Genomic DNA, 23,110 nt, shown 5'->3' with positions numbered 1-23,110 from the left:
TCTCCGCCAAAGCTCCATCTTCCTAGCAAGGGATGTCTGCTGCACCTGTGATCCAAATAACTGTGGCTCTACCCATATGATTTCCTCCACCATGACCCTTAGCTCCTCCTCTGAGAACCTGGGATATCGTTGTGGTGCCATGGGTGTAGTGTGAGTGGTGTGGGTGAAGGTATTTGGGGTAATGTGTTGGGGTGTGAGATGTAAGGTGCGTGGATGGTGCATAGGTGATGGTGTTGTGCATAAGGTCTTGAGAGTTGCCTTCTTCGGCTGCAACATAATCTGGATTGTATGGTACTACGGGTATGTTGGGTCTGTATATCGTTCCTCTCTAAATTGGCTAGGCATTTCTCATTATCTGCTATAGTGTGTAGACCAAGATAACCAGACTTAATGGTAGTTTCAGTGCATTAGAAGGTATCATAGCTTTGAATGTTTGGCTGGAAGTTTCAGTTTTCTCTTGTATTTATTATTATTATTATTATTTTTTTCTTCAGGTTTAATTGTTTTATTAAGAATATAAAGCGGTACATACTGTATACAAATAAGCTTTCAACTTTCAAAGCATTTTTTTTTTACCACAGTTGGTTCCATAATGGGCACATAAGCTCATACAGTCAGACAAACAGATATTCCTAATTGTATAGTATATTGTACACACATTTTTTTAAGAGAGAGCAGGTGGGGGGGTAAGAGAAGAAGGAACAAGGATAAGGTGGGGGATTGATCTTGGAATAAGTGAGAGATGGGGATGGCTTGTGAAATGAGGGATAGGTAAATAAAGTTTGGGGGGAGGGTTGTTAGGTGGAGAGACTGGGGGATAGATAGGAAGGCCTTGGGTCCTGAAGCTAGCCTGGCCGAACCGGAGGGTAGGTTGTTCCATAGTTCCCCGTCTGTAATGAGTTACTACCTGGAGGTAGGCAGTGTGATACATGGACCTAATTTGTTGCGCATGTTAATTGTGATGAGGTCAATTAAAGAATAAGGTCTTCTTGTATGTGTTAGTTTCTCAAACACTAATTGTGTTAGAGGGCAGTGTACGGTATCAGGTTGGCTAGTCCAAGGTCCCGAGAGTATGTCAAGGTGAGGGATCTAGGAGGTGATAAAGAGAGAAAAGGGGGGAAAAAATTATAAATAACTGGAGAGAGAGAGAGAGAGAACAGGAGGAGAAACGAAAGAAAATGATAGGCTCTAAGAGGGTGGTTAATGTTCCTTGGCTATTGGTCATTGACCATTGACCATCCGTCAGCTGCTTCATGGTCTTGTCAAGAATGGGCGCCAGACTTCCGCGAATAGCGCTGTGTAGGAATCCTTTTTTTTTGCCTGATCACCCCCACTCTTTTTGGATAGGTACTGGTGGTTACTGACTCTTGGCTGTGCCCTGGGTACTGCTTACCAGTCCCAGGGCCAGTGCTCTGTGTAAAATGGATATGCAAATTAGGCTAATTATAATTGGCTAAGTTAACCTACCTATAAGTCCCTAGTATATGGTAGGGCATGTAGGTTTAGGGACCACAGCATAGGTGGTGCACACCTAGGTGCACTGCTGAGGTGCCCAGTGTCATTTTAAAAGCAAGCCTGCCTTCCTGGCTGCTTTTAAATTAAAGTTATATGCAAATTCGACTTTGGAATTAAAGGTACTTCCAAAGTCTTAAACTACCTTATTTTTACATATAAGTCACCCCTAAGGTGTGCCCTATGTGCCCCTAGGGCTGGGTGCCATGTAACTATAAGCAGGGACTTTATAAAAATAGATTTATAAGCCCTGGTGAGGTAAAAACAGCCAAATTCGTTTTTCCCTCATTGAAGTAAATGGCCTTCATAGGCTAGAATGGGCAGACTTTATTTTAAATTTTAAAGTCTCCTTAAATGTTACATACCAAGAATTTGGTATCAAATTGATTGTTGTAATAAATCCCACAACTTCCAGTTGTTGGATTTAATATAACTTGTCCAGGTAAAAAGTTTAGACTTTACCTAAAAAGTTGCCAATTTCAGCTCTGCATTGTTTTTGCTGCTGTGCTCTGATTGGCCAGCCTGCAGCAGCTTCTGCCAGGCTGCCTTGATTAGGTGTGAAGTGGCCAGGCTTCACACAAAGGAATGTGCTTGGGGGAGAGAATCTCCCCTCAGCAGATGGTGAGGCAGGAAGGGGGAGGGCTGCCAAACTGGTCTTCAAAGGCAGAGAAGGACATTTGCAGCACCCAGCAACACCCCCACATCCTGCAACCCCAGACAATTAGGTGCCCCCTTGATTAGATTAGGAGAGGGCAGGAGAGGGGTGTGTTTATGATTTTTAGTCACACCAGTGGGTGGGCTCAGCCAGATGTAACCTCCAAAAATCAGATTCATCCATGTTGGATTTTTAGAGACTGTTGCCTTCTGGGATGGATTTTTGCCACACTTCCCAGGAAGTGGTCATCACAGGGGGACGACCCTGTCCCTGATTGGAGAACCAGGGCCCCCCTGCTTTTCACCCAGGAGCAAGGATAAAACTGGCAGACCTGCCCCCACGCCTCAGATCCCCACCAAATTTCAAGAAGAAGGAACTACAAGGAGAAGAAGGACTGCCCTGCTGGACCCCTGGCCTGCACCTGGACCCTGCACTCAGAAAGACTGCACCAGCTGCACACTTGGGCTTCACCACAAGAAGGACTTTGCCTGGCTTCCACTGGTTCAAGGAGGGACTCCCTGTTTGCTACAGGTGAAAAATTGCTATCCAGAGTCCCCTGCACCAACTCCTGAAAAAGTGACCAGCTGACCACTGTCCAGTGGCCAAAAAGGAGTTTGCGCCAGGTGTATTCTGGGAGTTGAAGTCCGCACTTCCCAAGGACCATCACAGAACTTCTGGACCCTTGGGGTGAGCTGTGGACCCCAAAAGAACCTTAAAAGAACATCTGGGTGAAGCCCCAGAAGTTTGGAAAAGATTGGAGAATTTTTTAAAAAAAGCTCCATAAAGTGACCGACCCGACGCGGAAATTCTAGCCGGCTTGCCTCAACCGCGACCCGGCCTGACTTCGTGGTTCGTCCCGGTAAAGAAAAACATCCAAAAAAGAGACTAAGTCCGAACGTAAAAAGTATCCGAGAAGGGCTCCATGGACGTCGGATCAAGATCCAGGTTTACCCCGGTCGAAGGATTTTCATCTCGAAAAAACGACTAAGTCCGAAGGTAAAGATCACCACCGAGGAAACCGACTTCGCATATCCGGACAAGGGCTCCAGGAGGTCGGATCCAACGGGCAGGTTCGTCCCGGGGAAGAAAAACATCAAAAAAGAGACTAAGTCAGAAGGTAACTTTTTAACCGAGGCCTCCCGCGACTTGTAGCCGAGCAGGGCTCCATCGCGGTCGGCCTGAAAGTTTGACTTTGCCCCGGTCCTGGTGCAACCAGATGACCCGATTGGCGCTTTTTGTTTCTAAGCGCTAGAAAATAATAATACTTTAAAAATTCATATCTCCGGTTCCCCTGAACCGATTTTAATCGTTTTTGTGTCATTTTAAAGATAAAAATATAAGCTATTTTTATAAATTGGTTTTGGATTTTTAAACTGTTTCCTGTGTTTTATTTAATTACTGTTTTGTGATATTTGAATGCTTTACACTTTGTCTCCTAAGTTAAGCCTTGACGCTCGTTGCCAAGCTACCAAGGGTTGAGCTGGGATTAATTTACTGAGACCTAACTGTACCTATGTGGAGGTTAGTGGCTTGTTGCTAGGTGTAGGTACCTACCTGCCCTACCAATAACCCATTTTCCAACATAATTGGAAGCAGCGACGGGATCCTGTACTTGTGTTCAATATCACGTTACAGTTTTAGATAAAACAAATTAAAAATCCTTTAAATTGTCCTAGTGCAAAAATTGTTTTTAATTTTTATTTATTTTTATTTTTTATTAATTTGGATTAATTTCAATTATTGAATTTTTGTAATTTTTCTAAATTCTTGTTACCAATTTTTGCAAAAAGTTTTTGTTGACACAAAACTAGGGAACCATGGAGCTTGATCTGGCTAGCCTACCCACACTGACAGTAGTCCAGCTTAGGGGGTTGTGTATTGAAAGAGGGTTGCCTGCAACCACTAATCTCAGGAAGGAAATCCTGATTAAATCCCTGACAGCATGGGCTGAGGCCCAAGAGGTAGAGGTAGAGGAAGCTCCAGAGGAGGAAGAAAAAGGGGAAGATGCTAGCTCTAACCTTTCAGGGGAGGGAAGGCATCAGACCCCAAGTGAGGAGGAGGAGGAACGGTCCTCAGTGGATACAGTCACTAGGACCAGACCCAAAGCTAGTGGTAGGAAGGGGGTCCTTTCAGGAGGAGAGAACCCATCCATTAGGGAAAGAGAGCTGGAAGCCCAGCTAGCCTACATAGCTTTGGAGGCAGATAAGCTTGCCCTAGAAAAGAAAAAGTGGGCAAGCAAAGAAAAAAAAGATGGAGGCAGCGAGAAAGAAACTGAGGTGTCCCTGGGTGGGGGTTTTGCCCCCAGATTACCCAAAGGGGTGGTTCCTGCCTATGTAGAGGGGGATGACATAGATAAGTGGCTGGGGGCCTTTGAGAGGGCCCTCCAGATGAGGAAAGTCAAGCCTCAGTACTGGGGTTCACTCCTTTGGGAGTTAGTTCCCAACTCTGGGAGGGATAGGCTCCTAACCATGAGTGGGGAGGATGCAGACTCATACCCCAGTATGAAGAGTTGCTTGACTAAAAAGTTTGGTCTAACCCCAGAGCAGTATAGGCTTAAGTTTAGGGACACCCAAAAGACAAGCACCCAGTCCTGGGTGGACTTTGAGGACATTTCAGTAAAAGCACTGGAGGGCTGGTTACAGGGCAACAGGGTAAGTACCTTTGAGGGGCTGTACAATTTGATTATGAGGGAGCACCTTCTAACTAATTGTGTCCAAGAGAGGCTCCGCCAGTATCTAGTAGACTCTAGGTTGACCAACCCCAGAGAGCTGGGGGAGGCAGCAGATGACTGGTTAAGAACTAGGGTTAACCAGAAACCCCCAGGGGGTGATCAGAAAAAGGGAGGACATGGTTCTTCTCAGGGGAAGAACCAGGGGAAAGATGAAAAAAAAACCAAAGAGTCCTCACAAGAGTCCCCAAAAACTTCTCAGGGAGGGGGAGCCCCGAGCCAATTCACTTTTAAAGGGAAAGGGTATCAGGGAAAGAATTATGATCCTGCTAAAGCAGGAAAGTTTCAGGAGCTTGCTAAGGCCGGCAAGTGTTTTGACTGTCATCAGCCAGGACCTAAAAGAGGAGATGCTATCTGCTCCAAGAAGCCCCCCACTGGTGGGCAATCCCAGGGGATTGCTAGTGTAGGGTTGGGGGTGGAAGTTGGCCCAGGGGTGGAATCAGGGTACACTGAGGTCACCTTAGTATCCGTGGGTGGGGTGGACATTGCAGCTATGGCCACCTTACCTCCCATCATGGAGAGGTATAGGCAGAGGCCTAAAGTCAATGGGACTGAAGTGGAAGCTCTGAGAGATACAGGAGCCAGTGTGACAATGGTCGCAGAAAAGCTGGTTTCTCCAGAGCAGGTCTTACCTGGTGTCTTCCACCAGGTGACTTATGCAGATACCAGAACCAAACTCCATCCCATGGCTATGGTGAGTCTGGAATGGGGAGGTGTGACTGGCCCTAAAAAAAGTAGCTGTAGCTCCTGCCCTCCCAGTAGAGTGTCTACTGGGGAATGATCTTGAAGCATCTGAGTGGTCAGAAGTGGAAAGAAGGGTCCATGCACAGATGCTGGACCTCCCTGAATGGGTGTGTGCTGTGACCAGGTCACAGGCCGCACAACAGGGGAATGCTGGACACTTGGACCCTGGAACAATGGGCCAAGCCTCCAAGAAAAAGAGAAAAGGCACTGGGTCTGGCTTGCCAGCCCCAACAAGTACAGAGGGTCAGGAAGAATCCAACCCTGAGGGGGAGGATCTGAACTCTGAGGGAGGGACACCTTCCCTGCAAACTCTGCCTGACTTGGCAGAACTGCAAGGGGCAGGTGGGCCCACCAGAGAAGATTTGTGCCAGGGACAAAGAGAGTGTCCCACTCTTGAGGGCCTGAGGCAGACTGCTGCCAGGCAAGAACAAGGGGATACCAGTGGTACCCACAAGGTTTACTGGGAGGATGGAGTTCTCTACACTGAGGCAAGGGCCCTTAAAGAAGGGGCTACTAGGAGAGTAGTGGTCCCCCAAAAGTATAGAGAATTCCTCCTTACCTTAAGCCATGATATCCCCTTAGCTGGTCATTTGGGACAGACCAAGACCTGGAGCAGGCTGGTCAACCATTTTTATTGGCCCGAAATGTCAGAAAAAGTCAGGGAGTTTTGCAGCTCCTGTGTCACCTGTCAAGCCAGTGGCAAGACAGGGGGCAAGCCAAAGGCTCCCTTGATTCCACTGCCAGTGGTTGGGACTCCCTTTGAGAGGGTGGGGATTGACATTGTTGGTCCCCTAGACCCACCAACTGCTTCAGGTAACAGGTACATTGTGGTGGTAGTGGACCATGCCACCAGGTACCCTGAGGCAATACCCCTCCGGACAGTCACTGCTCCCACAGTGGCTAGGGCCCTACTTGGTGTGTTCACCAGAGTGGGATTCCCAAAGGAGGTGGTCTCAGATAGGGGCACAAACTTTATGTCAGCCTATCTGAAAGCCATGTGGGAGGAGTGTGGTGTTACTTATAAGTTCAGCACACCCTACCATCCACAGACCAATGGTCTGGTGGAAAGATTCAATAAGACCCTGAAGGGCATGATCATGGGTTTGTCTGACAAACTCAGGAGGAGATGGGATGTCCTCCTCCCATGCCTGCTGTTTGCCTACAGGGAGGTGCCACAGAAGGGGGTTGGATTCAGCCCCTTTGAGTTACTGTTTGGGCACCCTGTAAGAGGCCCATTGTGCTTGGTGAGAGAGTCTTGGGAAAAGCCTCTCAAGGAATCCAAGGAGAATGTGCTGGATTATGTACTAGGCCTGCGGTCTCGCATGGCTGAGTATATGAAGAAGGCAAGCAGAAACCTGGAGGCCAGTCAGGAGCTCATGAAGCTCTGGCATGATCAAAAGGCTACCATGCCTGAGTATCACCCAGGACAGCTGGTGTGGGTTTTGGAGCCCATGGCTCCTAGGGCACTACAGGCCAAATGGACTGGGCCCTATCCAATCCTAGAGAAAAAAGGTGAGGTCACCTACTTGGTGGACCTTGGCACCCCCAGGAATCCTCACAGGATCCTACATGTAAACAGGATGAAACCCCACCAGGACAGGGCAGACATGACCATGCTGATGGTCACTGATGAAGGGAAGGAGGAGGAGGGTGAACCTCTGCCAGACCTCCTGTCCTCAAAGGCAAAAGATGGGTCAGTGGAGGGAGTGGTACTCTCTCCCAAATTGACAGATCAGCAACAACAAGACTGTAAGCAAGTCTTGGGACAGTTTGCTAGTCTGTTCTCCCTGACCCCTGGACTCACCAATTGGTGTGTCCATGATGTTGACACTGGTGACAGCTTGCCTGTCAAGAACAAGCTGTACAGGCTGTCTGACCAGGTCAAGGCCAACATCAAAGCTGAAGTGGCTAAGATGTTGGACCTGAAGGTAATTGAGCCCTCTGATGGTCCTTGGTCCAGTCCAGTGGTACTGGTGCCCAAAGCTAATCCCCAAGGTGGGAAGAAAGAATTAAGATTCTGTGTGGACTACAGAGGTCTAAATGCAGTCACTAGGACTGATGCTCACCCCATACCTAGAGCTGATGAGCTCATTGACAGGTTGGGGGCTGCCAAATTCCTGAGCACATTTGATCTGACCTCAGGATATTGGCAGATTGCCTTAAGTCCAAGAGCTAAGGAGAGGTCAGCATTTTCCACACCAGAGGGCCACTTTCAGTTCAAGGTGATGCCCTTTGGCATGAAAAATGCTCCTGCCACCTTCCAACGGTTGGTGAACAGAGTCCTATCTGGGTTGGAATCTTTGAGTGCAGCTTATCTGGATGATATAGCTGTATTTAGTTCCACCTGGAGGGACCACCTGGTCCACCTTAAGGAAGTGCTTCAGGCCCTGCTTCAAGCAGGCCTGACTATCAAGGCAAGCAAGTGCCAGATAGGGCAAAGTTCTGTTGTGTACATGGGCCACCTTGTTGGTGGAGGCCATGTACAACCTCTCCAGCCCAAGATCCAGACTATCCTGGATTGGGAGGCTCCAAAAACCCAGACTCAGGTCAGGGCCTTTCTTGGCCTGACTGGGTATTACAGGAGGTTTGTTCAAAATTTTGGGACCATAGTGGCCCCTCTAACTGAGCTTACCTCCAAGAAACAGCCCAAGAAGGTCATTTGGACCCCAGAGTGTCAAAAAGCTTTTGACACCCTAAAACAGGCTATGTGTTCAGCACCAGTGCTACTGGCCCATGACTATAGCAAGGAATTTGTAGTGCAAACAGATGCTTCAGAGGAAGGGATTGGGGCAGTGTTAGCAAAAGTTAATGAAGAGGGCCATGATCACCCAGTTGCCTTCATCAGCAGGCGACTACTCCCCAGAGAGAAAAAATGGAGTGCCATTGAGAGGGAGGCCTTTGCTGTGGTTTGGTCCCTGAAGAAGTTGAGGCCTTACTTGTTTGGCACTCACTTCCGTGTACAAACTGACCACAGACCTCTCAGATGGTTGATGCAGATGAGGGGGTAGAACCCAAAACTGTTAAGGTGGTCCATTTCCCTACAGGGGATGGACTTCACAGTGGAGCACAGACCTGGGACTGCTCATGCCAATGCAGATGGCCTTTCCAGGTTTTTCCACTTAGCTGATGAGGACTACCAGGGTGTAGGTTAGTACCCATCACCTTTCATCTGGGGGGGGGGCAGTGTAGGAAAGTCCTTTTTTTTTGCCTGATCACCCCCACTCTTTTTGGATAGGTACTGGTGGTTACTGACTCTTGGCTGTGCCCTGGGTACTGCTTACCAGTCCCAGGGCCAGTGCTCTGTGTAAAATGGATATGCAAATTAGGCTAATTATAATTGGCTAAGTTAACCTACCTATAAGTCCCTAGTATATGGTAGGGCATTTAGGTTTAGGGACCACAGCATAGGTGGTGCACACCTAGGTGCACTGCTGAGGTGCCCAGTGTCATTTTAAAAGCAAGCCTGCCTTGCTGGCTGCTTTTAAATTAAAGTTATATGCAAATTCGACTTTGGAATTAAAGGTACTTCCAAAGTCTTAAACTACCTTATTTTTACATATAAGTCACCCCTAAGGTGTGCCCTATGTGCCCCTAGGGCTGGGTGCCATGTAACTATAAGCAGGGACTTTATAAAAATAGATTTATAAGCCCTGGTGAGGTAAAAACAGCCAAATTCGTTTTTCCCTCATTGAAGTAAATGGCCTTCATAGGCTAGAATGGGCAGACTTTATTTTAAATTTTAAAGTCTCCTTAAATGTTACATACCAAGAATTTGGTATCAAATTGATTGTTGTAATAAATCCCACAACTTCCAGTTGTTGGATTTAATATAACTTGTCCAGGTAAAAAGTTTAGACTTTACCTAAAAAGTTGCCAATTTCAGCTCTGCATTGTTTTTGCTGCTGTGCTCTGATTGGCCAGCCTGCAGCAGCTTCTGCCAGGCTGCCTTGATTAGGTGTGAAGTGGCCAGGCTTCACACAAAGGAATGTGCTTGGGGGAGAGAATCTCCCCTCAGCAGATGGTGAGGCAGGAAGGGGGAGGGCTGCCAAACTGGTCTTCAAAGGCAGAGAAGGACATTTGCAGCACCCAGCAACACCCCCACATCCTGCAACCCCAGACAATTAGGTGCCCCCTTGATTAGATTAGGAGAGGGCAGGAGAGGGGTGTGTTTATGATTTGTAGCCACACCAGTGGGTGGGCTCAGCCAGATGTAACCTCCAAAAATCAGATTCATCCATGTTGGATTTTTAGAGACTGTTGCCTTCTGGGATGGATTTTTGCCACACTTCCCAGGAAGTGGTCATCACAGGGGGACGACCCTGTCCCTGATTGGAGAACCAGGGCCCCCCTGCTTTTCACCCAGGAGCAAGGATAAAACTGGCAGACCTGCCCCCACACCTCAGATCCCCACCAAATTTCAAGAAGAAGGAACTACAAGGAGAAGAAGGACTGCCCTGCTGGACCCCTGGCCTGCACCTGGACCCTGCACTCAGAAAGACTGCACCAGCTGCACACTTGGGCTTCACCACAAGAAGGACTTTGCCTGGCTTCCACTGGTTCAAGGAGGGACTCCCTGTTTGCTACAGGTGAAAAATTGCTATCCAGAGTCCCATGCACCAACTCCTGAAAAAGTGACCAGCTGACCACTGTCCAGTGGCCAAAAAGGAGTTTGCGCCAGGTGTATTCTGGGAGTTGAAGTCCGCACTCCCCAAGGACCATCACAGAACTTCTGGACCCTTGGGGTGAGCTGTGGACCCCAAAAGAACCTTAAAAGAACATCTGGGTGAAGCCCCAGAAGTTTGGAAAAGATTGGAGAATTTTTGAAAAAAAGCTCCATAAAGTGACCGACCCGACACGGAAATTCTAGCCGGCTTGCCTCAACCGCGACCCAGCCTGACTTCGTGGTTCGTCCCGGTAAAGAAAAACATCCAAAAAAGAGACTAAGTCCGAACGTAAAAAGTTGACCGGGACCTCCCAGCCATCGTATCCGAGAAGGGCTCCATGGACGTCGGATCAAGATCCAGGTTTACCCCGGTCGAAGGATTTTCATCTCGAAAAAACGACTAAGTCCGAAGGTAAAAATCACCACCGAGGAAACCGACTTCGCGTATCCAGACAAGGGCTCCAGGAGGTCGGATCCAACTGGCAGGTTCGTCCCGGGGAAGAAAAACATCAAAAAAGAGACTAAGTCAGAAGGTAACTTTTTAACCGAGGCCTCCCGCGACTTGTAGCCGAGCAGGGCTCCATCGCAGTCGGCCTGAAAGTTTGACTTTGCCCCGGTCCTGGTGCAACCAGATGACCCGATTGGCGCTTTTTGTTTCTAAGCGCTAGAAAATAATACTTTAAAAATTCATATCTCCGGTTCCCCTGAACCGATTTTAATCGTTTTTGTGTCATTTTAAAGATAAAAATATAAGCTATTTTTATAAATTGGTTTTGGATTTTTAAACTGTTTCCTGTGTTTTATTTAATTACTGTTTTGTGATATTTGAATGCTTTACACTTTGTCTCCTAAGTTAAGCCTTGACGCTCGTTGCCAAGCTACCAAGGGTTGAGCTGGGATTAATTTACTGAGACCTAACTGTACCTATGTGGAGGTTAGTGGCTTGTTGCTAGGTGTAGGTACCTACCTGCCCTACCAATAACCCATTTTCCAACACGCTGCTTGGTCCTGCAGGTTATAAATCACTCGCTCATGGGTGGCAGTTTGGTACATGGCAGTCATCCATTCTGTCGGTGTGGGGGCAATACTGGACCTCCAATGCCGGAGTATGCATAATTTGGCCGCGGCGAGTGCCGTATGGAGTAGCCGTTTATGGTTTTGTGATAGGGAGGGGTACGGGCGAGTATCGTGTAAAAGAATAAGTGTTGGCGGGGTCAGATTTGGTATCTGCATGAAATCCAATAGGGCATGGCTGTATCGTCGGACAATGGCATAGGATATGGAGTAGATCACAATAGGGTTCTGTGCATCTCCAGCAGTTCGCGTGCGGTATCAAGCCTGCCCTGAGAAGTTTAGCGGGGGTCCAGTACCACTCTTGAAGGATTTTGAATAGGCAAAATTTCAGGCAGTCTTCGCGTACTCCCCTGTCAAGGGCATCTAGTATGTCTGGCCATTCTTCGTCCATATAGGTTGTCTCAAGTTTGTCCTGCCATTTTAAGCGTAGTCGTCCGAGAAGAGGCTGCGAATAGAGATGGTTTGTTAACTCGGCATAGAGACCAGCCATAACGCCTTTCTGTCTGCCCCATTTATGGAGATAGGTGACAATGGGTGAGGTTTTAAGCATCCACGGGGGGGGCTCCTAATGTTCTACGCATACAATGTTTAAGCTGTATATATCGCCACTCCTGGTTGCTGTGGATACCGAACTCTTCCTGGAGAGAGGCTAAGGTGCGAAAGCTTTTTCCCTCTATAATATGAGATATATTGTGGATACCTGCCTCGAGCCATTGGGGCCACCTGAGAATATTCCCTCCTATTTTTATGCTTTTATTCCCTGCTATGGGAGCCTGGGTATGCAGGGAGGGGCGTACTCCTAACAGGCGATGGACTCTGCGCCACGCTGTGTTTGTAGCCTTGAGGATAGGGTTAGCTAAGGGAATATGCTCAGCGTATATCCCTTCCATCTCCGTGTACTGTCCATTTAAGAGTTTCTCTGCGGCTACCCATTGCGGTGGATCGGGTATACATGGGAGTGTGTATACTAACTGTGAGAGTTGTAGGGATGGTGAGTATTGTTCTACCGAGGGTAGGCCTAAGCCTCCGTAGGATCGTCGTGCCAGAATAATTGCAGGTTTCAGTCTTGGGCATAAGGAGCCCCAGACGAAGGACCTTATGGATGCGTCAATCGAGCGGAGCAAAGAGAGGGGTATCTGTAGGGGGAGCATACCTAGCACATATGTAAAACGTGGCAGGGTGACCATTCTGACCGCCTGTGTCCTGCCCCACATGGACAGGCCTAGTAATGACCACTTGGCAAAGTCCTGTTTCATTTTAGATATAAGGGGGTCTAGGTTGTCCCTGACCATATGTTCAAGGCCTCGGTTAATAAACGTTCCTAGGTACTTAAGACGGGTCGGGGTCCATTTAAATGGGAGGCCATGTATTGCTGCTCTCGTCGTTATGCAGGATAGTGGTAGTGCTTCGCTTTTGTCCCAGTTTACCCGGTATCCGGATAGGGATGCAAAGTCCTCTATGGTAGAGAGTAGTGCTTGTAGAGAAGTTTCCAGATCGGACAGGGTTAACAGAATGTCGTCTGCATAGAGATAGATTTTGGATATGCCCCCGGTTATATGAATCCCTTTTATCTGTTGGGAGTTCCGTATGGTGGCTGCTAGGGGTTCCATGGGCAGTAGAGATAGGAGCGGTGACAGGGGGCAGCCCTGGCGCGTGCCTCTTCCAATAGGGAATGGGTCTGACAAGAAACCCCCACAGTTAACCTGTGGCGTGGGATGGTCATATAATAAACGTACTTTGGAAATACATTTTTCCCCAAGGCCAAAGTGCTTCATGGTAGTGAATAGATAGGACCATTCGATACGGTTGAATGCTTTCTCCGCATCTAGGGACAGAGCTAGGGCTTCTTCAGGTAGTTGCAGGGATTCCAGCAGTGTATGGCAAAGAGTACGCATGTGAGTTCTGGAAGTGCGGCCCGGTACGAACCCCACTTGGGTATTGTGAATCAAGGATGGTATCACCTTGCAGAGGCGTGCTGCTAAAACACTGGCTAGGGGTTTAAAATCTCCGTTCAGAAGGGAGATAGGACGATAACTGCCGGCTTAGGCAGGACGACAGTTGTGGCCTTGTTGGATAGAGCGCCCAGGGAGCCTTCCTGACATGCTTCCGTCAGTGTTTCATGTACTGCGGTGATTGCCTCTTCCCCGGCCCATTTATAAAATTCTGCAGAGAATCCATCCTCTCCTGGAGATTTATGGTAGGGGAGGTTTGTTATAACTTGTGTAATCTCTTCTTTGCTTATATCGCCGTCTAGGAGAGCCCTACCTGCCTCTGACAAATGAGGTAGGTTAACCGCGTTAAGGAATATCTCCAGTTGTGTCTGATCGGTCGTTGTTTCAGGAGTGTACAGATGTCGGTAGTACTCGGCAAATTCATTCACAATATCTTGCGGGTGAGTCAGCACTGCTCCTGAGGAAGATGTTATGGCTGTGATGGCAGAGGCAGCCTCTCTTTGTCAGAGCTGTGCCGCTAGGAGACGTCCTGCTTTTTCTCCTTGTTCGTAATGGCGGTCTCGTAATTTTTGCAGTGTATATTCTGCCTGAGATGTATAGAGTTCATTGTGTGCCATGTGGGCCTGTTCCAAGGAGCAGCGTAGCCTAGGGGACGGTTGGGTGGTGTATTGTTTAGTGAGGTCCTGAATTGCGGCCTCTAAGGTGATTTGGCGGGCTATTCTGTCTTTATTGGCCAATGCTGCATCTTCCCTCTCACGGTCACTTTTGCCGCTGCCCATAGGATCCTTTTGGAGGTCCCTGTACCTGTATTCTCGGTCATGTATGTGGATACGTGGGCTCTTAATTGTTCCTTCCCTTGGGGGGAGCGGTATCTGCGTACAGCGAGGCGTCATGGTTTTCGGCCAGTGGGTGATAATCCTACCTGGATCAGGATTAATATTGGAGAGTGATCTGAGAGGCCACTGTCTAGGATGTAGGTGTCTTGCATGTGAGGAATTACAGTGTGTGATACCAAAAAATAGTCCAGGCGTGACTGGGTGCCATGGGCAGCGGATAGAAAAGTATATTCCTTATCTTTCGGGTGTTGTATTCTCCAGCGATCCACTAGACCGATATCCGTAGTTAGGTCCGTCAGGAGTGCCCTATCATGGTTGTTGCTTACATCAATGGGGCCTGTCCTGTCCATTATGGCATCTTGGGTGAGATTCCAGTCTCCCCTGATTATATATCGAGTAGTTCCGATTTCTGTCAAGAGACGATTTAGTTGTAGGAGGAATGGGCGTTTTGGGCCGGTTAGTGCGTAGATGGAGCCCACGCATAAGAAGGTATTCCCTAGTTTTAGTTTGGCAAATATATACCTTCCTTCTGTGTCGTTCCATGTTTTGATGATTGTGATCGGAAGGGATTTACGCACTAGTATTGCCACTCCGCATTTGCGGGGCACGCTGCTTCCGGATTCTTGGTTCACTGGGCAGCAGCTGAAGGCGACCCTCCCTACCCAATCCCATTTAAGTTTACTGGATTCCAGAGTGTCAAGGTGAGTCTCCTGGATCAGAGCGATATCTGCTTTTTTGGATTGGAAATAGGACAGTATCTTTTTCCGCTTAACATAACTCGTCATGCCGTGTACGTTCCAGGAGAGTATCCGTAATGGTCGTGTCGCTTGAGGGGCGTTCCTCGACATCTTGGATATGTGTGAATAATCACCCTTGTTCCGGAGTTAGCGTTGGCGAGGGGGGAGGGAGGGTGGGGGGATACTGACTCAGTTGTTAGAGTGGGAGTTGCGTTTGTAATAGTACGGTGTTTTATGGGGGGGGGAAAGCAGCTGGCGGAGGCCAAGGATGCTCTCTGGAGGACGAAGAGAAAGGGAGTAGGGGGTGAAGGGAGAGAAAGCAGAATAGGTAGAGCAAAAACCGGGAGGATAAAGCGTGCAAGAGGGGGGGAAAAAGAGGGGAAGGGATGAGGGAACTAGGAGTCCAACCTCCTTCGTTAGGTCTGTAAACGGCAGGTCCGATTCCTCTCGGAGCTCACGTGCCGTCAGGGCGATCCGTGTCGGGGGGGACGAGGGGGGAAGCAACAGACAGCCAACTGTCAATATGTCGATAGCAAGGAAGGGTGGGAAGTACATGGTTGTATTTCAAGATACGGGCCTATTCGTCGGCGGTTGATGGCAATTATAATGTTTATATAGCTAAAGTGTGTACTGGTAGAAGTAAGGAGTAGTTGATAGCCATCATGCCTGGGCAATACTCTCGTGAAGTGTTGCTGATCGTGCAGGAGAGTTAGCAGAAAAGAAAGAAAGAAAGAAGGGGGGAGAGGTCGATGTAGGGTGATACTTAATGTGTGATGCCTAATGCTTGATGGTGTAGGGGACGTGGAGTGTTTTATGGGCTCATAACATAGTATCGTGAAGTAAGAACATAATAGAGGAAAAGATAGGGATCGGGAGGTGGGGGGAGGTAAGGACGGGGGAGGGAGGGTGCAGACCTGGCAATATAATTCTAGTACAGGCGAAGGTACATTAAGTTGCAAATATATAATACATTTCTTTTAAACTATAACACTGCTTCATCACGCACTACAACAATTCTGTAACCTATTAATTCAGTCAGCACTATACGTCCTAGTACCTTATTGCATTATTATATTATGAGCCATTGAACTAGGCGGCAAGCTATTTATCATAGGATAGGTAATGAGTGCTGCTGAACCCCAGGCTATGTGAAGGCAATGCGTGTCTCACCTCGTTTTGGATATCTTGTCGTGTATTATTACATCATAATACTGTAAGGAGAAGGGTATTCATGTATTGCCAGGTTCCTAGCTTGGCATGTGCTACCATCATGGTCATTCTGTCTTAGATGGGAGTTACGTGTAACAACAATAATTAGTCTGGGGGCAGGTATAGATGTTCGGGGGAGGGGTAATTGACAGTTTACCTTGTAATATTGTAGTGTGGGATATCATATTGTTTCGCTATATTATGTGATATTGTATTATAATATATCATTTTGTTTTATTTTATTTTATTATAGTAAAGTAATGGGGGCGTTGATGTACCTTAGATCGTGTCGTGTTGTGTGTCCCAGGGTTTAGGTTAATTTATCTCTGTGTGGTCTAATCCCGGCCCCTGGGGTAATTATGGGGGTTAGTTGATTATAGTGTCAGCGTTAGTTGTATTTGTTATGTGTTAGGATAGGTCCGGGTTGTACCTTGTTGTTTGCTGCTACGGGATATTTTGTAGTACGTAGAACACGTGTCAGTTTCTATAATAGTTGTTATTTGATACCCCCTGGTACAGTGTTGTAAGGTCGGGTCTGGACCCTTACATGGCTTTCGAGGAGACAGTAGAGTCTAGTCCCTGCTTTGGTGAGTGTCCCCTATCGTTCCCTGAAAACAAATAACAATTTGCTTGATAGTTTCACATTATAAGGCCTCATATCTAATCATGGAGAGCATGGGCTTTTCAATCGCCTAGTTTTAACATCAATACTTGCAATCTTAGACAATTATAAAAATAATACACATATATGATCTGGAGAGGTACTCATCCGTCCTCGGGGTCAGCAGCTGTTGTTTCTCGATTTTCAAGCAATAGTCCCTCATATCACAGCATCGCTTCGTCTTCTCAAGAAGATGCAATCGTTGGCTTTAAAGGAGAGCGGGATTTGTCTCTCTCCGATAGTTGGGTGTGGGTTACTACTGCCGGTAAGCCCTGACCCCCGTCATCATATGATCTGGATAGTCTCTCTATGTCTCTACCTCTTTGACAGGTTTGATTATGCCGCAGCAAGCATGTGATGATTGGTCGGGCCTTGAAGAGTTGTCGGAGCGTTTTGGGCCTATTCTGTGTGCCCGTTGAAATTCTAGCGACGGGTCGAAGTCCAGTGAGGTAATTTTTGGGAGGGTGGAGCTCAGAAAGGCCTGCATATCCGTGCCTTCTTCATTTTCCGGGATCCCAGGTAGGCGAATGTTGTGTCTCCGGCTTCTATCCTCCATGTCCGTTAGTTTACTCCTGAGGTAGAGGAGATCTTGGTCTCACTCCTGAGACACGTTGGCCTGGGCCTCTAGTGATCCCATGCGCTGTTCCGGTCCCGTCACTCTAGATTGAAAGCCTGCAATGTCAGATCGCATGGATTTAGTCTCTAGTGTTAGCGAAGTTATAGAGCGTCCATCCCCTCTATGCGGCGACTGACAGTGGTGATCTCCTGTAGTATCCGGTCCATAGTTGTGGAGTGATCTTTATCAGACATTGTGGTAGGCTCAATTGGAGGTGGCGATGTTTGAGGGCTTATCGTTGTGGGGGTTAGGCGTTGGTGATGTAGCGCTTCTGAAAATAATAGCTGTCGAGCAGGTTTGCTTGCGGATTTATGGTTCGGTTTGTTACCGGGCATCGCCTCAACTGTCTGCAGAGACTGTCCACTTAGGGCCCGGATTTCCCTCCTCAAGATCCGATAAGGGTATGGGTTTTCCATGCCAGCCAATTCTCTGTTTTATTCTGTCTCTCCCCTTTTTTTGGGGTTCTTGATTTTTGATTTTTTCCCCCCTCTTGTTTCTGTGCCCGCTTGTTTATTGTCCTCCACTTTCCTTTTCCCCCCTTTTTCTTTAGTGGATCCCCCTAGCAATTATTGCGGGTTGCGACGGCCTGTCATTGTCTTCGGTTCGAAAGAGAAGAGATAACGAGGAGAATTCCGCTGCCGTGGGATCGATGTAGAGCCTACCGTGGCCCTAAATGTTGAAAAGCTATGTCCCCTATCCGCCGTGCATGACTCTTCTGCGATTGGCGTTGATTGCGGTGGGTATTAGGGGGGGGGAGGGATGGGCTTGGTTTCTTCCAAGTCTTTTGCCGGCTGTCTAACCTGGGCGGGGTATGGATGGCTGCGCTCTCCCAACTGTCGTCGCCAATAACCCCCTGGTGAATTTGGGTTGCGGTAATGGCGTTGGTTCCTACACTTGAGCCGAGATGACCTGAGGGGGGGAGGAGCAAGTGATGATGAAGCCCTCCTCAGTCTTCCAGCTTGGGTCACTTGCCCCTGATGTAGCTTTCTTTTCAGTGTATCTTTTCGTGATTGGTGCCTTGTCTTTCTTTTGTTGTCATTCCGTCTTGACTTTGGGCTCTTTTTTTTTTGGGGTATCCTGCCGTTGTTCTCTGGTCCTCTCTTACTCCAACATGTCCTATGGGGAGGAGGGTATGGGGTGTTTGTCCCTCTCTGAATGTGGTGAATTTTCTCGTCCCTCCTCCTCTCCTCCCCTCTCTCCTGTCTCTCTGCTCATCCGGCTCCCTCTGTTCACCTTTTACTTTCTGCCTCTCCTCCGTTCTCTCACCCTCTCCACCTCTCCGTCTCCTCTCGTCCGCTCCTCTCTGTTCCCCTCCCTCTCCCTCTCTCCCTCCTATTATTCCGCTCTCCCTCCTCCTCCCCTGCTTTTATTAATAATAGCTGCTTTGTGGGCAGAGAGAGGATTTGGTGTGGTGTCCCAATGGGGGGATATTACTGTCCCTCGGCGTCGGAAGAGAGGAGGGGGGGTCGTACCTCTTCTGCCAATGGTTTCTCAGTCCTGTGTTCCAGAGGCACAGTTCCGCCTCTCTAACTAAACTCCTGCTCCCTCCTCGGCCGTCGGGGGATCCGTGCTGCTTTAATGGGTCTCCCTGCTGGAGGCCGAAGGTCCGCAGGTACAATTAAATAATGTTGGCAGGCAGGCGCGGGTCGTCGCAACCCCCGCCGTTCACCAGGCCGCCTCGCAGCCGCAGCGGGCGCGCCGACCTCTGCCTCCAGATGACGCTACTCCGCCCCTCCAGCCAGGCCTTCTCGGCCGGGAGTGAGCCGCGGATTTACGGCCCTCCGACCCTCCGACCCGCTCTTGCTGGGTCCCAGGGCGTAAGTCCGAAGCACAGCTGTTGCGGGTGCAAGGGGCACCGGTCGCAATGGGTTTTCCGGCTGTCCCCGCACCCCCGCCACCCCCCCGGGATCGCCGCGGCTCGGAGCACTCGCTCTAAGCGGCCATCATGTTTCGTGGCCCGGCCACGCCCCCAATTGTATTTAATTATGTCTGTGAACCGCTGGCATCGTCTGTTTTGTCCCTTGCTCTGTGCCTCCGTCAGTATTTAACTTGTAAATGTATAATTATTAAATTAATAAGGAGCCTGTACTGGGCTAATTTGAGCATTGAACGTTTTTCTGCCATTTGTTTCTTCTATCTCATGTAGCCAATATTTATCAACCGGTTAGATCCCACCTTTCCATAGGTGTTCATATCTTAAAAGTTGGTTTTCAAGATTTTTATTGAGGGGATGGTTCCAATTATATGGAGCAACATTTGTTCATGTTGAGGAGAGCATTTATCTCCAGGTTTTCCAATAGTAGAATGGGGATATAATATAGGTATTAGAAATACAGATTTCGTTTTACCTGTCTGTTACTGTTGAATTCTTCTATTGATCTATTTATTCCACAATGAAACGCTTAGGTTTATTCTGAGAGGACTGTCAGAAATTAGCACAGTAATCAGCAAATGTAAATAGTAGATGTGTAAAAGTTGTGAAAGGTATGTAAAAGATATGATGGGATCAATCAATCAATCAGGCATTGCTTATATAGCACAGCTACTCACCTGTAAGGGTCTCAAGGTGCTGGGGGAGGAGGGGGTTTGCATAGCTACCATCAGTGATATGGTTCTCCAAAAAGCCATGTCTTCAGCTCCTTTGTGAAGTTGAGAAGAGAGGTAGTTTGTCTGAAGTGAAGTGGGAGGGTGTTCCAGGCTGTGGCTGCGATGTGGGCGAAAGAGCATCCCCCTGTTCTTGATTTCCTGATGCAGGGTACTTAGGCAAGGGAGAGCTGGGCTGATCGGAGGGTCCTGTGAGGTACATGGAAGTTTAGTAGGGTGTTCAGGTAGGCTGGTCCGTTGTTATAGAGGGCTTTGTGGGCGTGGAGGAAGATCTTGAAGGTGATTCTTTTTTGTGTTGGAAGCCAGTGAAGTGTTCGCTGGTGCTGAGAGATGTGGCAGTGTCGGGGCAGGTCGAGGACCAGTCTGGCGGCGGCATTCTAGATGTTCTGTAGTCTGCAGGTGAGCTTCTTGTTGGTCCCAGCGTAGAGCACGTTGCCGTAGTCCAGTCTGCTGGTGATAAGGGCGTGTGTGACAGTCCTTCTGTGTTCCAGGGGGATCCATTTGAAGGTCTTGCGTAGGAGGCGGGGCGGGTGTGGAAGCAGGTAGATGTGACTGAGCTGATTTGGTGGTCCATGTTGAGTTTGGTGTCGAGGATGGTCCCGAGGTTTCGGGCTTGGTTCGTGGCAGTGGGCGAGTTTCTGAGGGTAGGTGGCACCATGAGTTGTTCCATGCGTCGGGTTGTGGACCCATGATGACAACTTTACACTTGTTTGCGTTGAGTTGGAATCAGCTGTTTTTCATCCAGTTGGCTACTGCTCCCATGCCTTCGCAGAAGTTGTGTTTGGATGGGTTGGGTTCGTTGGATAGGGAGAGGATGAGTAGGGTGTCGTCGGTGTAGGAGACAATGTTTATTCTGTAGCTCCTGACGATGGCGGCCAGTGGGGTCATGTAGATGTTGAACACAGTAGGGCTGAGGGAGGATCCCTGGGGGACTCCACAGGTGGTGTGTGTGGGGTCTGAGTTGAAGGGGGCGAGTCTCACTCGTTGGGTTCTGCCAGAGAGGAAGGAATGGATCCAGTCGAGGGCTTTGTCTTTGATGCCGGCTTCCTGAAGTCTGTGTATCAGGGTGTGGTGGGAGACTGTGTTAAAGGCCGCCGATAGGTCTAGCAGGATGATTGCCACCGTCTATCCCTTGTCCAGCAGGGAGCGTATGTCATCGGTTGCAGCCACGAAGGCTGTTTCGGTACGGTGTTTTTTTCTGAATCCAGATTGGGAGGCATCAAGGATGTTGTGGACTTCGATGAAAGTGGCGAGTTGGCTGTTGATGGCTTTCTCGATGACTTGCAGGAAATGGGAGCAGTGAGATTGGCCTGATGTTTTTGAGGTCGGTGGGGTCTGCCGAGGGTTTCTTGAGGAGGGGGTTGATCTCGGCATGTTTCCTGTCGTCTGGGAAGAAGGCGTCAGTTAGGGAGTGGTTGATGGTGAGGCAGGGCTTGGGGCGATGATGTCAGTGGCTCTGTTGAAGATGTGGTGGGGCATGGGTCCGTGGGGGCCTTGGAGTGTATGGACTTCGTCGTCTTTAGAGTGGCTTCGGTGGTGAGGGGGTCCAGTTAGTGATTGTTGGTTTGTTGGTTTCGGGATCCCATGTAGGGGAGTCTGCAAGTGACTTGCCCTCGTTGAAGCTGTCATAAATGGCCTTGATTTTGTGGTGGAAGTAGGTGTTGAGTCTGTTGCAGAGGTTTTGTGAGGGTGGGTTGTCGGTTGCTTCACTTTTGGGTTGGGGCGAACTCCTTGATGATGCTGAAAAGTTCCTTGCTGTTGTGTGTGTGTGAGGCGATTCTGTCTTGTATTGCTTTTCTTTTGGTGCTTCTGATGAGTTGGTGGTGTGTGGTGGTGGCTGTTCTGAAGTTGTTTTGGGCTTCTGTGGATTTGGTGTTTCTCCAGATTTTCTCGAGTCGACAACAGGCGCGTCTGGATTCCCTGAGTTCTTCTGTGAACCAGCTGGCTTTCTTGGCATGGGTGCTGTTGTTTTTCTTGAGGGGAGCTATGTCGTTGGCGCAGTTGGCGATCCATTTATGCAAAGTGCGTGCTGCGGTGTTCGGGTCGTTGTTGTGTGCGAAGGAGGGGGCGGAGTTAGCAAGGGTGTTGGTGAGCTGGTCGTCGGTGACTCTTGCCCAGTCTCTGCGAGATGGTTGGTGTGTTGAAGGTGAAGTCTGGGATCCGTGTTGTTTTAAGTTTTTATAATGGAAGTTACAGTTTCATTATAAGTGCCCTGCCTCACTTTACTACCATGATCTCCCAAACAACCCTAATAAATTTTCCCTCATTTATCTCACCTTGACTCATCCAAAATCCCTCCTGCTTCTATGATCTCCCTAACTTTTCCACAGACTCTTCCCTTCTCCATCTCTCCTTTACTCACCCCAAGCCTTATCCTATTATTTTAAACTCCTAAATAACACTCCTGTATTCTTCCCTCCTCTATCCCTCCATTACTCTAGTCAATCTAATAAACTGACATATTCTCTGCTCAAATTAACTCATAAAAATACTAAAACTGAACTCATATTTCCCAATACAAATCCACCACTAATTCCTCTTGAGTCCCGGAGGAGCGTGCTACTCGCCGAAAAGTGCTTTGACACCTTGTCAGGGGTAGTAAACGCTATATAAACACTATGACAATACAATGCAATCATTTCTTAACATTTTTTGTAATCAAGCTTTTAAAGGAAGAGAAAGGTGTGTGAAAGGGTTTGGTTTGTCTATAATTGTGGAATTAAGTATTTTAAATATGTTTTGCTACATCTTCAACACACTGCCTAGTTTGGGTTATAGTACATTCTTCCAAGCAGCAATGCATTCTAAAGGATTATGTCTAATTGTTGATTTTAATGTAATTTTTTTGTTTACCTATAAAAAAGAATGGGAGAATTTACCTATTTTTTACATGGGAATAATTATGGTGTTTTAATTGTGAGGGAAAGGTTAACGTGTCAGCGTCACATAAACTAAGCTTGACAAAATCTAAATGAAACACTACTCCAAAGGTAAAATAGTGTTTTAACTGTTATGTTGACTCAAAATAAATAATTTGAAAAGCATTTTCATTATTTCCAGATATAAGTAAATCCAACTAAAACTACAACAATACATGCATGTATGTATGTTAGTGTTAG

General features: G+C 48.0%; 1 protein-coding gene across 1 annotated transcript in view; it reads left to right on the top strand.

Annotated features, from left to right (window-relative positions):
* The window catches only part of HIVEP3 (HIVEP zinc finger 3), a 1,670,978-nt gene that overhangs the window by 265,844 nt on the left and 1,382,024 nt on the right, over window positions 1-23,110 (top strand). The gene's annotated exons all lie outside the window — the stretch shown is intronic.

The sequence above is a fragment of the Pleurodeles waltl genome, chromosome 3_1 (genome assembly GCF_031143425.1).
Source record: "Pleurodeles waltl isolate 20211129_DDA chromosome 3_1, aPleWal1.hap1.20221129, whole genome shotgun sequence".
Classification (NCBI taxonomy): Eukaryota; Metazoa; Chordata; class Amphibia; order Caudata; family Salamandridae; genus Pleurodeles; species Pleurodeles waltl.
The sequence above is the reverse complement of the archived record's forward strand: the minus strand, read 5'-3'. Positions and strand labels throughout refer to the sequence as shown.